The sequence below is a fragment of the Camellia sinensis genome, chromosome 8, assembly GCF_055761805.1.
Source record: "Camellia sinensis isolate YWXY chromosome 8, ASM5576180v1, whole genome shotgun sequence".
Taxonomy (NCBI): domain Eukaryota; kingdom Viridiplantae; phylum Streptophyta; class Magnoliopsida; order Ericales; family Theaceae; genus Camellia; species Camellia sinensis.
In genome coordinates, this window is record NC_138968.1 from 51,933,841 (window position 1) to 51,950,041 (window position 16,201).

Sequence of the window (16,201 nt, forward strand, 5' to 3'; positions counted from 1 at the left end):
TTAATCTTCTATGACAAGGCCACAAGCACCGCTTCATTGTGATCACGAACAATTATACCAATCCCAACCGCCTTGAGTCGATTGAAAACAATCCCATCAAAGTTGACCTTATAAAATTCATTGTTTGGAGCTTTCCAATGGACGTATCACATTTCACATTTGTTGAAAGGGACTAGTTTCTCTCTATGTGAATTAGACAGGCCAATTCAATTTATTAATTTATTTTTTAAATCTCTATTTATAGATTTTTGTAAAAAAATAAATTGATTTAACACTCGTAACTACCTAATTTTATTATCTTTGTCTTCAAAACAATGAGCAAGAAATATAATTTCGACAATAAATCATTTATTTATTTTTAATATGAGCCCATTACAAAATTGTAATCTTTACTTTTAAAGACAAATTTTCCCCTTTTCTCTTTCTTCCTTTCTCCTTGCTCCTTTATGTTTTTTTTTTCTTCTTCTTCTTCCCCAATTTTGTATACCCCACCCCTTCCCTCATTCAGAGTTACCATGACCATAAGGTTGTTGGCCTTGTGGCTAAAGTTACTAAATTTTGGATTCTTTGTTGCAATAAAACCTTGTATTCGAGTCATGAAAATAGACTATTTAAAAATAAAAATAAGAATCCTCTCAAAAACTCAAACTGTGCTTCTTGTGAATTAACTCAAGGATTGGAAAAATGTCAAAAAAAACTCGTACAAAATGCAAATATATAATTAACAAACAACTAAATTACATGACCCAAACATAAATCACAAGATAATAAGGGAATTTTAATTGTAAAAAAAAAAAAAAACCCCTGCAAGATTACATGGTAGTACACGCATGAGGATTTTTATCGCTGAAAAGCGAAGCAACAACTTCATCCAATGCAATTGCAACCGAGTAAACTACAGGAGTGTGAAAGAAACTTTGGGTATTGGCTGGAGAGACATTTTTGATTGTGTCATAATAGTAGTGGTTGACAATGTGGGAACGGTACTTGTAAAATGAAGTGAAATGAGAGTAGCCTCTTGGGTATGGCCATGGCTTGGCTGCTTTGCCTGCACGCTTGATCGATTTGAGCACCTTCTTTTCCTCTATGGCGTAGCCTCTCACCGTTATCTTTTGTGTCTCCATGTCTATTTCTATCTCTTCCACTCCTAAAAAAATATCATATATAGTATTAATTGAATGAGTATTTACACCCCAACAAAAATTAAATAAAATGAAGAGATGAAAAATTCAGTCTTTAGAGAAGAAAAATTATACACCTTTTTATTCCGTCCCCTTGTTCATGTGCAAATGCAATTGCAAAGTTAGTGTCAGTTAGGAACCATGAGATACATATTGTTTTATTAATTATCGCCCAATAAACACTAGTTAAAGTTTAAATAATGTCGAAGTTTTATAATTTGAATATACTTTTTACAAATTTTCATATACATTTTATGAGTTTTAGTATACATTTTACACATGTACTGTCTTAACTAAAACTCATTAGACAATGATTAGTATTTTTCCTTTTTGCCTATAATAACTAGGGGACAAACATGGAAGTTGCACCAACAATTGGGGTGTGGGTGCTTCTATTTACACACACTAAATATTTCATTACACCCACCTCTTTCTCATATGCATTCAAAATTATGCCCTCACATAAGTGGGTGCAAACAGAAATATCCTGACGTTTCGGATATCATTAAATGCATCCACAAAATTCCTCTACACACCCACTTTCTCTTATAAGTATAAATTATGTATTACTAGTTATGTAACGAATTGGTTACATTATGTATTATTAGTAGTTCAAAAAATTAACCCAACTTCTCAAACTTTGGTGTGGTGAGGGATGCGTATATCCCGAACAAGAGGAGAAAATCTACAGGATCCAGATTTAGGTTTATTAGGTATGATTGCTTGGTAGCAGCGGGTATGGCTTTGCAGAAAGCAAATGGACCTTGGTGCGATGACAAAGCACTCAAGGTCAAAATGGCTGAGTTCAAAAAGGGCAATGATCAACACCAAAAAAGCCTCCAACCAGTACAGCAGTGGAGGAAAAATGAAGGAAATCAAATCGTAAGTGTTCCTTATTAGGGGAAAAAGTCATATGCTAATGTGGCTAGAGGTAGGGTCCTTCAACCCAACTTAGTTCGAACTATTAAGGTAAAGAAATGAGGTAATGAATGGTTGTATGAAAGTGCAGTGGTAAGATTAAAACCACAACTCTCGGTTGCAGAGTTTCAGGATGAACTTAAGAGACGTGGCTATAGAGATATTAAAGTTAGAGTTGGAGGTGGAAGACAATTAGTTCTCTCATTTTAATCAGTAAGTGCTATGAGGGAGAAGTTATTGTTAATGAAGGACTGGCTCATAGACTGGTGCGACTCGATTGAGGAAGGGGATGAAAGCATGGTTCTTGAATAGGTAAGGCAGGTGTGGTTAAGATGCTATAGTATACCACTGGTATTGTTGAACAACAATCCTTTTTGTACAATAGGTAGAGAGTGAGGAGAGGTGATTGAAATGGATGAAGGCACACTGAATATGGAGTTTCTCCACTGTGGGAAAATCAAGATTGAGACAAGATGCATGAACACAATTAATTATCTAATCAACTTGGATTGCCAGGTATATTATACCCAGTTAGGATCTCAGAGGAACAAATCATACTCTCAACAACTGTGAAAGAGCAATGTATCTGCCAATCGTTTCTGAGGAACAATAAAGCCAGCTTCAGCTCCGATGAAGAAGGTGAGACTATTGTAGATAGAGGTAGTAGACAAGGGGAAGAAGATGATAAGGTGGCAGACCATGTTGGTTGTTAATGTACACTAAACCTAACCCACTAACCTAACCCACTACATCCACCCCACTAAACCTAACACACTTACCATCTCCACTACCACCCACCACCTCCACTACCATCCACTACCACCACTCACTTACCTCACACATCTCCTATATAATAGCTTGTAACATACAAATCAATATACAGAACAATCTTGTAATACATCAATCAATATATACATAATTTATTTTCTCTCTTTCTCTATACATTAATTCTTACATGGTATCAGAGCTAGGTTAAGAACCTAGTAATTCTGCTTCACCGGCGGGCGGCAGCCTCGCCTTGGCCGCCCGCCGGACCTCTACACATATCTTCACTCCGCTGCCACAAATTATTCTTCTTGATCTTGATCTTCTTCTTGTTGCTGCTGCAGTAGTTTCTAACAAATTCCATCTTGGTCACCTCCACTCCACTCTTCTTCACCACCTCGCCGGAGCAAACCCAAAATTCCTCTGGTACATTTCGTCGAACACCATGTCTGCAACTCAACTCTCTTACTCTCTCTCTACGAAAAGAAGCTGTCTCTCTCTCTCTGCTCTACGCAGATCACTGATGGCAACAACTCTCTCTATCACTGATGAAATTCTGGTCTTGTCTACCAGAATCTTCAAGGTGATTACTTAGCGATCACTGGAAGTGTTGCGACCTCCATACATGTTATTGGAGAAAGAAATTTCAGAGCAAAGTTGGATCTGTGTGCTTGAAAAAAAAAAAAAAAAAAAAAAAAAAAAAAAAAAAAAAACTTCCCATAAGGAGCTGGATCAATGGAGTCTTCTCTTCCGATGGTCCTCTGCAGGCATTGAGGACCATAGATCCTCCTTTCTAAGCTAAACTGTGAATAATGGAGAGCATAGTGGGACGGATCCGTGGAGGACAAGATCAGCCGCTAGCCTTCCTTCACATACTGCCACAGCACCACTATCCTCATCAACAACCAAACAGTCGAGCTCTCCATGTTGTAGACTTCCTAATTTCTTGAAGATTCTTGTCAACCAAACAACATCAAAGAATAAGAAAACAAAGTCCATGGGCAGAGAACTCTAGCAGGGATGAAATTATTTCACGGGTTTTTGGCCACAATCCATGTGGGTCTGAGGCAACAATTCAGAATACAAAGGACAGCTCATTTTTCTTCCCCCACATGATCCCACTACCACCCAACAGCATGGTTTTTAAAGAATAACCACACACACACCCACCCACCCCACTTCTTCTCTCTCTCTGATACAACCTGTTAAAGCTTCTCCATATATTCTATTTCCTCTCTCCCACCTTAGCCACTTTTTGTCCCTCCACCATAATTGTTTCCACCACCCACCATTCTTTTTATTTTCTTTTTCTATATATATATATATATTCTTTTTTTTTTATTCTCACCAACAAAGTTACCAATCTTCTTTTCTTTTCTTTTTTTTTTTAATCACCCCCTCCACCGACAGACAAGTGCACAAAGCCCTCACATGACATCGTTTTTTAAAACCCATTTTCCTTTTCTTCTTCTTTTTCTTTTTTTTTTTTTTTTTTTATTTTTACTCACACTCATCCACCGCCCAATTTTTATTTTTTATACCTTACTTGGTGCTCTATTTTTATTGCCCCAATTACTCCCTTACTTTTCCCACAACAAAAAAAAAAAAAAAAAACAAAAACAAAAAAAAAAAACAAAAAAAAAAAAAAAAAACAAACAAAAAAAAACAAACAAAAAAAAAAAAAAAAACAAACAAACAAAAAAAAAAAAAAAAAAAAAACAAACATTCATCATTCCACAAACTCCTTTTATTCATGTCGGGGCTCACCCCGATCCCCATTTTACACCACAAAAAAAAAAAAAAAAAAAACAAACACAACAACGGCTTTGTTTTCTTTTCTGCAGACGGCTACACCCCGACGTCCCTTCTCTACTCTGTCGCCGGTCTCTTCTTCTTGCCTCCGTCTTGGGCGGCCCTTGCCGGTGTTGCCTCCGTGTTTCCCACTCCACTGGGCACGTTCACCCCACCATACTCCTCCACTGCAGCATATGGCGGACCTCCAAATCGAAACATCACGGTGGCCTTCCGCTTCAGCTCCTTGTTTTCTGCCCTTAGCACGCTTATCTCTGCTCGCGCATCCTTATACATGCGTTGGAGCAGAGCCAGCTGGGAGTTTAATTGCTGCACCTCATTTGTCCTACTCTGCAGCCGGTGCGACAAGTTTGTGACCGCCGTCATGGACTCCACACATGCCTTCAAAGTATACTGATTAGCCTCCACATCCGTTTGCCCTGCCATTTTTTGCTCCACCGACTGCATCGGAAAGTTCAACGGAGCAAACCCAGTGGTGTTTGGTTGAGGTTCACGGGACACCGCACCTGCTATCTCTCTTGTGGACTCGTTGAGGTCGGGAAAGAGAGTAAGCAGACCACGGGACGACGAAGCCATTTTCTCTCGCAACAGAGTGTTACAGACTCTCTCTCTCAGCACAACAGTGTTACAGACTCTCTCTCTCAGCACAACGCAGAATTTTTCAGAGGTTTCTCTCAGTTTCTTGTCTCAGCCTCTGCCTCGGCCTCAGCTCCGTCTTGGTTAAATAGCCGAGGTAGCCACGCGCATCGCGCGCCTTTTGACACCGACAACCTGGCACGCCTTTTCATGGCACACCTTTTCATGACTCGGGCACGTCTTTTGATGACACGCCTTTTGATGACACACCTTTTGAGGGCACGACTTTTGAGGGCTCGATATCTACATCCATGTATATCTTTTGGGCAGTCTATCTATACACTCCTACAGTGTCTTCTACACCAGTCAGCTTTATCAATCCCTTTGTTTCAACCTCAAATAGGTTTCTATCTTCACACCTATTTGAGTTTGAGGGGGGGTTATACACAGTATCATGTATAAGTCGCTCATGGCGCACTCCCTAAGTCGCCCCCTTGGTGCACCACCACAAATTTCTACATCGGTCCGACATGACCCCGTAAACTGTCCTGCTACAACGGTCCGACATGACCCCATAAACTGTCTTCTACAACGGTCCGACATGACCCCGTAAACTGTCCTGCTACAACGGTCCGACATGACCCCATAAACTGTCTTCTACAACGGTCCGACATGACCCCGTAAACTGTCCTGCTACAACGGTCCGACATGACCCCATAAACTGTCTTCTACAACGGTCTGACACAACCACACAGTGTCTGCTACAACGGTCCGACATGACCCTGTAAACTGTCTTCTACAACGGTCCGACATGACCCCATAAACTGTCTGCTACAACGGTCCGACATGACCCCGTAAACTGTCTTCTACATCGGTCTGACACGACCACACAGTGTCTGCTACAACGGTCCGACATGACCCCATAAACTGTCTGCTACATCGGTCTGACACGACCATACCGTGTCTCCTATCCTGTTTTATTTATCAGTTTACTTTTCTGTTTTGTTACTCTCTTCAAACTCAAGTTGGTTAGTTCCTATCCTCCTTGAGTTTGAGGGGGGCTGTTAATGTACACTAAACCTAACCCACTAACCTAACCCACTACATCCACCCCACTAAACCTAACACACTTACCATCTCCACTACCACCCACCACCTCCACTACCATCCACTACCACCACTCACTTACCTCACACATCTCCTATATAATAGCTTGTAACATACAAATCAATATACAGAACAATCTTGTAATACATCAATCAATATATACATAATTTATTTAAAAAAAAAAAAAAAATTATACACAGTATCATGTATAAGTCGCTCATGGCGCACTCCCTAAGTTTATACACAGTATCATGTATAAGTCGCTCATGGCGCACTCCCTAAGTCGCCATGAGCGACTTATACATGATACTGTGTATAAGTGGTGGTGCACCAAGGGGGCGACTTAGGGAGTGCGCCATGAGCGACTTATACATGATACTGTGTATAAACTTAGGGAGTGCGCCATGAGCGACTTATACATGATACTGTGTATAAACTTATACATGATACTGTGTATAAACCTAACCCACTAACCTAACCCACTACATCCACCCCACTAAACCTAACACACTTACCATCTCCACTACCACCCACCACCTCCACTACCATCCACTACCACCACTCACTTACCTCACACATCTCCTATATAATAGCTTGTAACATACAAATCAATATACAGAACAATCTTGTAATACATCAATCAATATATACATAATTTATTTTCTCTCTTTCTCTATACATTAATTCTTACATTGGTGAAGAGGTGGATAATGGGGATGAGGTGGTTACAGGGGAGAGGGAGGTGGCTCATGTCAATACAAATGACATGGAGGGGGAAGCAAGCTTGAGAGATGTTTCGGTGGTAGAGAAGACGGAGCTGATGATGGGAGTGTCAGAGGAAGGTGCCGTATGTGGGGAGGGCTCTGTAAGGAGGCTCTACACAGGGGTGTCAAAGGAGGGTGGCGTACGCAAGGGAGGTAACCATAGAGCTAATGATGAGGTGGTCACTTCTAGGTTTATAAGAAGTATGAGTGGGTCTGTAGGGCAGAAACAAGGCATTAACTTGGAGGTGGACTTAAACAGGGCCCAAGTGGATGCAAAGGGGATGAGTCAGCCCAAAGGGCTACAAAATCAGATCTCTGGGCTGAGTCTAGCAATCACCATATTAGAGTCTCTGCTATTGGGGTAGGGCAGCCCAATTCTATGCCAAGTCAGCTGGGCACAACCCTTATTAATAATCAGTGTTTGCAGGAGAAATGAGAGGAAAATCGACGCCACAAACTGCGAAGGAAGGGAAAGTCTGAAGTGGGGAAGAAATCTATGAAGAAAACACTTAATCTGAGGAAAGGGAGTGTTTTCAGGTCTACCGTAGCTGCTATTTCACTATCCATGGAAAGTAAATCTAGTAGAGGAGGCTTACGTTTATCAGAAGAAGAAGCAGCCATCCAAATTGGTAAAGTGCTGGGGGTAGCTTGTGATGGCAAAGAGGAGGAGGTGATTAGCAAGCTAGAGGAATTGGAGGCCACAGATAAAGGAAAAGAGGTGAGAATGGGAGCTGATATGCATTGAGAACTAAGCTCAGGGAGTTTTTAAGTGAAACAACTTTTGTAATGAAGATACAATCTTGGAATATTAGAGGTCTTGGTAGACCAGAGAAAATGAGAAAAATCAAACAAAGTGTGGCAGCAAGGAAAATCAATTTTGTGATACTTCAAGAAACAAAGAGATCATCAATTACTGAAATAGTAAAGTCTCTCTGGTATGAAGATAATTTTGAGTATCTGGCAGTGGACTCGGAAGGAAGAGCTGGTGGGTTACTATGTATTTGGAATATAGGGGTGTTTCAATTGGATGCTTGCTGTGGAAACTGTCATTTTATCCTACTGTTAGATAAATTATTTTCCTCTTTTAATTATGTAATTGTCAATGTATATGGTCCATCAGATGTGGTGAAAAGGAAAGAATTATGGGTCACTTTAGCTTGGTTGAAGAGTGTTCTTGGGGCCATGCTGTATGGAAGGTGATTTCAACGAAATAAGGAATATTGGTGAACGTATTGGGTGTTCTAAAAGAGACAGAGGAATGAGGGATTTTAATGACTTGGTAGAACAATTGGAGTTGATTGATTTACATATGTTTGGGAGGAAATTTACTTGGTGTAACTCACAAACAAGAGAGAAATCGAGCAGAATAGACAATTTTTTTCTCAATTATGAGTGGTTACAAAATTTCAGCCTCAAGTTATGGGGACTTCTTAGATTGATATCTGACCATTGTCCTATCTGATGGAAGATGAAAGAGATTGGAGCCCTAGACCTTTTCGATTTCTAAATGCTTGGGTTCTTCATCCTAAATTTGTAGATTTAGTAGAGAAATTTTGGTTAGATTTCCAGGTGGAAGGTTGGGCTGGCTACAGATGTATTATGAAGTTCAAAACCTTGAAACACAAATTAAAGGTGTGGAACATTAAAGAGTTTGGGAAGCTTGAGTCTAAGCTTAAGGCTGCCAAAGAGGAAGCCCATGCTATAAAGCTAATTGTTGAAGAAAGGTCACTTTAGGGGGTTGGACAAGCTAGAAGAAAGGACGTAATGAATGACATTTGGAGGTTAAACAAAATGTTGGAATGGACTTGGCTCCAAAAATCCAGAATCAATTGGGCCTCAAAAGGACATAGAACTACGAGGTACTTTCGCATTATGGCGTCTAAGAGAAATAGCAGGAATTCCTTGTGTTCAGTTATGGTGAATGGCTCAATGGTGGAAGAACCTTTAGAGGTCAGGCATGAGGTGAAGTCTCATTTCATGAATCAGTTTTTGAATCTTGGGTGACTAGGCCTAAACTGTTTGGCCAGTTCAAAAATATTGGAGGTCGTTATGCAGTAGATCTGTTGGAAACAGATTTTACAAAAGAGGAAGTTAGAAATGTTATCAAGAGCAGTGATGGCAATAAAGCACCTAGGCCTGATGGGTTTAATTTGGCCTCTTTCAAGAAATGTTGGAGAATAGTCAAACCTGAGGTAATGCAATTCTTAAGAGAGTTCCATCAAAATGCCTCATTGCTTAGTGGTTTAAATAGCTCTTTTATGGCCCTAATCCCAAAAATAGATAGCCCATCAAGCTTGAGGGATTATAGGCCTATAAGCCTCATTGGTTCCTTGTACAAAATCCTAGCTAAAGTCTTAGCAAATAGGATGAAACAAGTCATGCCAATGATTATTAGCGAGGCACAATCCGCATTTCTTGGGGGAAGGAATATCCTAGATGGGATCCTCATTGCAAACGAGATAGTTGACGGGTGGAGAAAATCAAAGAAGAAAGGTTTGGTGTTGAAATTAGATTTTGAGAAGGCATATGATTCAGTCAATTGGGATTTCTTATTCAATATGTCATCTAATTTTGGATTTGGGGATAGATGGGTGAGATGGATGAAAAACTGTGTAACTTCCACAAAAGTGTCAGTTTTAGTGAATGGTTTTCCTACTATTGAGTTTTGCCCAGAGAGAGGTCTATGGCAAGGTGACCCACTATCCCCTTTTCTCTTCAATATTGTGTCCGAAGGGTTGAATATCTTGTTTGACAGGCCAGGGAAATGGGTTTGATCAAAGGGGTTGTCATTGGGAACAATGGGGTCACAATAATGCATCTGCAATTTGCAGATGATACAATACTATTTTGTGAAGCTGAGTGGGTGGAAGTGGTGACCATCAAACGAATTCTTAGGTGTTTTGAAATCCTCTCGAGGCTAAAAATAAATTATCATAAGAGTGTGATTCCTTGTATTGGAGTGGTTGAAGTAATGCTGCAAAGTTTTACCTCTAGACTAAATTGTGCCTATCAAAGATTACCTTTTAAGTATCTAGGTCTACCTCAAGGAGCTAATCCTGGTAGGTCAAGTACTTAGAAGCCAGTCTTGGACAAGTTTAAATAGAAGTTACCCACATGGAAGAGAAGGCTGCTTTCGTTTGTTGGGAGGCTGACTCTAATTAAGTCGGTTATGAGCAACTTGCCTATTTATTACTTGTCATTGTTCAAAATACCAGTGGAGGTGGCAAAAACAATTGACAAAATTCAAGCAAATTTTCTTTGGGGGCGATCCGACCTTAGAAGAAAAGTTCACCCAGTGCGATGGGATATCATTGCCAAGAGTAAGCATTTGGGTGGTTTGGGGATCAAAAGAACCACAGTTATGAATAAGTGTTTACTGATGAAATGGTGGTGGAGGCTTGGGGCAGAGCATCATACTCTGTGGAAGGATGTTATATGCTCTAAGTATAATATGGGGGTGGAAGATGGCTGCCATGTCTGGAAGGAAACAGTAGAGGATCAAAAATTTGGTCTGATATTATTGCCACAATTCTTGTTTCACCTATGTTACACAATATGTACATTACAAACTCTGCAATTGAGTTAGGGAATGGTAGGAGAGCCCATTTCTGGCTGGATAAAGGGGCTGGGGAGTTGTGTCTCAAGGAGAAATTTCCCAGACTTTTTTCTTTGTTCACTAATAAAGTAAGAGTAGTGTCTGATTTTTATAACAGGAGAGGAGGGATTCAAGTCTGGAATCTGGAATTCAGGAGACCCCTGTTGGCCTAGGAAGAGGAGGAGGTTAGTAGACTTCATTCCTTCCTTATGAATGCTCCAGCAATGAGGGCCACCAAACTTAATGTTTGGAAGTGGAAGGCTGATCCATTTGGGTTGTTTTCGGTTCCATCAGTGTATAAAAGATATGAATTCTTCTTGGGCCCTGTCAGGAAAATGGTAGTGGTAGTTTGGAATAACTGTGCTCCACCTAAAGTCAAATTTTTCGGGTGGTTGGCTTGGCAAGGCAAGGTGAAAACCTCTAGTTTTCTACAGAGAATTGGGATTTTAGATACATCTGCCACTGTGGGTTGTGTCTTCTGTCAAAACGAGGTGGAATCTGTCAATCATATATTGCTCTTTTGCCCATTTGTCTGGCTGCTGTGGTCTCATATTCTGAAATGCTGGAGTTTTCAGTGGGCTATGCCAAACACAGTGGAAGGGCTGTTACAATGGTGGTCATTTTGTAGAATGAAAAAGATTGAGAAGTTGTTGTGGAAGGTTGTGCCTTTGGCTGTCTTGTGGTCCACATGGAAACATAGAAATGATTGTGTTTTAGTGGTTCTCAGCCAAACTTTGAGGAACTAAGTGAGGTTGTCAAAGCAAGAATAGCTTTGTGGGCCAAATCATCTCCAGCAAATTTAGAGTTCTCTGTTACTAGATAGTATTTAATTTGCAGCAGGTTCAATATTGCATTAGGAATGGGAGCTGAGCTATGCATATGTCAGTTTGTTTAAGTAGTTGTATTCTTTATATGGGAGCAGTGGAATGAGCATGGAGGCTGCTGTGTTGGTTATGATGGTGTGCTCTGTGTTAGTCTATTTTTGGTCTGCTTTGTTCTGTGACTGTCCATTTTGATCTGTTTTGTTCACTTTGGTTTGCTTAGGTAGTGGTCTGGTATGTTGGTCCATTTTGTTCGGTTTGATATGATGGCTGAGTTTGGGTGTTTGAGATGGTGGCTCTATTGTTTAGGTGAGTTTGCCTTTGCTTCTTGGCAGATCTGCTCTGATCTGATATGGTGGCACTGTTATGTTGAGATGGTGGCTCTGTTATGTTGCTCTGAATTCTAATTTGTTCTGATCTGATATGTTATCTGCTTCTAGTTTTGATTGGAGCTGAATGTTGTATGTTGATCTGCTCTGCTCTGATCTTGCTGATCTGTTCTGGTTTTGCTCTGCTGATTATGTTATTTATTTCACTGAATCTGTTAGCTGCTTCATTTATGGTCTAAATGCTTTATTAGTACCATGTCAACACAAAAATGCAAAACAAAATGTTTTCTTGATTGGAGCTGCTGTTGTTGGACCCTCAATGTTTTGGAGCTGCTTTTTGTACTGGTTTGCTATGTGGGTGAAGAGGTAGAGATATCTTGGTCTAAGATGCTGCAGTAGTTGCAATTCTGGTTTTGCCTTATTAGCTGGTCTGATGCTGGGAGTTGATTGAGTGGGTGAATGAAGTGTTGGTTTTCTGATACTCATGGTAATGGGGCAGCTGCTGGTATATTGGCTGTTTTTGGCTACACAATTATGTGCTGCTACTGAACTGGTTTTGTGTTATAGAGTTCTTCATCAGGTGATGCTCAAGAAGTGGAGTCTTTGCAAACAGAGGTTTTTGTAGGATGATAGCTGTTGGTGACCTTTTGCTGTGCTGGGTCTTGTGTTGTCTATTGCTTTTGTTTTGTTTTTCTTCTGGTTGGTTGCTCACCAACTGTGATGGTGTGCTTGTAAGAGATTGGGCAATCATATTAGTATCAACCTAGTTGGGATTGGTATGTTCACTATAATACTTCTACACCCATCTGTTTCCTTTTCTGATATAATGTTTTATCGTTAATCAATAAAGATTTTTTCTATTGATTAAAAAAGAAATTGTTTTCGAGGTGCCCACCAAAATTGACACTCATGCCAAAAATTGACCATAATATTTTATACAGACTTCTTCATGCATAAAACTCACAAGGAAAAAAGACAAATATTTGACCAACATATCAACATCAATTCCTCTCATTAAAGTGATCTAAGTGCTTTTATCATATGAGCCGAGGTGTCTGGTGCTTTTGGGAGCCATTTCTCTATTTCTCTGCCTTGTCTCTGTGTTGAACCAAAAAAATGTTATCAATTATAATAATTTATCTCGAATCTTTTTTAAAAATAAATTTATGATGTGTATTTAAAATTAATAAGATATGGATTACGTTCACAATGAATATAGTTTATTGTTTATTTTTTGAATTTGTAGTATTGTTAAGTGGAGAATAATTAAAAGATATGCATTTGTTTCTATCCAGTGCTTTTTTTCTTTTTGTCTTTTTCTTTTTTCTGGTGGAGAATTTATTTGCTTTTGGACTTCGGTGATCAACATTCAGACTTTATTTTTTTTAATGAGAAAATGGACAGTGACTTGTTAACAAATAAGTTTTCTTTCCTTTTTTTTTTTTTTTTTTTTTTTTTTTGGCACTAGTAACAAAACTAGTTATCACATCGAACAAAATTGGAGTTTTTTTTTTTTTTTTTAAATGATGAATATTTGTGATATGTTATGTCACTTTGTAGTAAAATTATGAACAATCAATTTATAATGTGAATTTTAAAGTTACAAATATATCAATCTAAAAATTAAAAAAAGTTTCAAATAATAAAGTTATGATATTTTGTACTCATAACTCATGCTACAAAATTTTGTAAATCCTTTTAGGAGTGCACATAATAGTCTCTCTCTATTATGAAAGGACACATCTTTTGAGTTGATCTTGATATCTATATAATAAGGGAGGAAGGTTTTTGAATATTTGATGAGACTTTTGTTTATTTGTCAAAGTATGAACCGTTAGATTGGTTCAATCCCATGGTTGAAAATGTTTCCCTCACTTGGACACTTCAATCGTTCAGATTTTTTGGGTGAATATCAATGGTTGGGATCAGTTTTCCGTTTAGCTTTTAGATTTTACACAGACATCTTGATTTTACATAGACATCAGTTTTCCATTTCAATGGTTCCATTTAGCTTTTACACAGACATCTTCTCTCTCTCTCTCTCTCTCTCTCTCACATTTTGATTTCAAAATTTGAATATTTTCTCTCTCACACCTCTTCCTCTTCCCACCACATATCTTCCTCTTTCCACCAAGCTTTCTCTCTCCGGTGGTGATTAGCTTTGATGGAATATAGCCCCGGTGGTGATATCCGGAATATAGCTCCATCTGCCTCAATCTCTGTCTCCTCTCTCCCTACACAGCTCCAAGGTTGAAATCTATCCTCCATGTTGTTTTTTGTTATTTTTTATAGGTGGTGTAAGAATCTAGGGTTTCCCCCCTCTTCTATTTCCAGAATATTGCTCCATCTGCCTCAATATCTTCTTATATTTCTCCCCCTTCTATTTGGGTTTTGAAATAGGGGTGGAAGTTGTAGTGATTAACCCTAATGAAATCTAGAAAACCCAATATGTTATTTTAGTGATTAACCCTAATGAAATCCATAATCAATAGGTTGTTTTAGTGATTAACCCTAATGAAATCTGTGTGAGTGATTTTCTGATCACACTGCCCGTTTAGTAATCAGATAGAGAGCACCGGTAGAATAGATGGCTTCAGCTAACCTGTAACAGAAAGAGAAGGCTCCGGCGGTGGCTTTTCCACCCGGGGGCACTCCGACGATCAAGTCAGTATATCTCTCAAAGATAATCAAGTGCTAAACTCACTGCTCAAAGCATAAATTGCGTACCTTAGACCCACGGGGGTGCCTCTCTTTTATAGCTAACTCAATCCCAGTCCCACTAGAAGCCTGACTTCTATGGACTCCAATTCAGTACTTACTTTGGACTCCTCAAGAGATAAAGATAAACTCCCTAAGAGTTTTATCCTCATCTTGACTAAGTCTTCTCTTTATTCTAGGACTCTTGTCCCTTATCCGTTTATCTCGGAATCCAATATCTTCGGAGATAACCTCGGTGTCTTGACCTGGACACGCAGCAACTCGGCTGACACGTCGGCGTCACCTTGCCACGTGTCAATTCTAAAAAATATATCCCCACAACTGCCCCCTAGGTTCTATTACCTCGGCATTTTGAGGTGATGGAGCCTATATCGGTATTTCTTCCTGTACATCGGCTCGAGAACTCCTCAGCCGAGATAATTCATCTCAGGCCAACATGTTCTCTTTAGAGAACAAGAATTCAAGTGAACTCTTTCACGTGTGTGAGCTGTCACGCATCATTTACTCAACCGTTTCATTCATGTGTCTTCACCTCATTGGACCGTGCCCATGACGCGCTTGCAAGCTGTCTTGCGTCTGTGGGCGTATGCGTTGTTCCAGGTGCATTTAATGCTCCGTTTTGCCGCCGTTTCAAATTTTTGACAAAACCTTTCCCCATTTCTTCATTTTTCACTTTTGCATTCGACTTCTCTTTGCTTTTTCTCTCTCTAGCTCCTAGATACGCCATTGTTCCAGCCCTCAAGCTCTGCAACTGCCTTCCTTTATCTTTCTGGTGAAGCTTTTGCTACTCTGTTACTCCTGTAACTATCATCTGACTTCGGCGAACCTCATTCCGGCCTTACTTCTTCTGGTAAGCTACTGTTCCTTTCATTTTCAATTTTGTTGATATTCTTCATTACTTGTTTGCCATTATTGTTTCAAATCTTGCGAATCTCATATCTGAACATATTTATTTAAATGGTTTTGATCTTGCCCATATCTTGAATACATACTGTACACCACTTTCTTGCATTCTTGTTACTGTTCTTGACCCTTTATTTCTCGTATTCTTTATGCTCTTAATAGCCCATCCATGTTCTTGATTCTAAAGCACGTCTTTGTCTTTCTATCTTCCAGATCCGTGCCTTCAACCCTTGCTTTTATAGATCTAGGTTTGGGATTTGTTGTGCAGAACCCATAATTTAGAAAAAGACTGAAACTAGTACTTTACCTAGGGTTTTGCTGAGGTCACATCAATAAAAAACATCTTCTTTCTGAATTTCAACCCTTCTAATTCAGGCTGGTATCATGGGTATGTGGAGACATAGGGTAGACACCCCGACTAAACTTGAGTACTTTAGGCAAGAGTTCTCCATTCCTGCCGATGTCCATCTGAGGCTGGCTGGAGATAACGACTCCATCATGCCCATAGATGATTCGATGCCCTTTCCCATTGTAGTTTTCACTGAGTGCGGACTCCGGCTCCCACTCAACATCCTTTTTCGCGAGATTCTTCACTATTATAAGTTGAACCCCATGCAACTGGCAATCAATTCCTACCGAGTGATCAATGGCATCATAGCCTTAGCTAAACAGGAAAATGCTAGGATCACCCTAGCCAATATCCAGTACTACT

At 39.6% G+C, this 16,201-nt stretch overlaps 1 pseudogene; it reads right to left on the reverse strand.

The window, feature by feature from the left end:
• Positions 1-812: 812 nt before the first annotated feature.
• LOC145797755 (heavy metal-associated isoprenylated plant protein 31 pseudogene) lies at positions 813-1,124 on the reverse strand (annotated as a pseudogene).
• Positions 1,125-16,201: the final 15,077 nt, after the last annotated feature.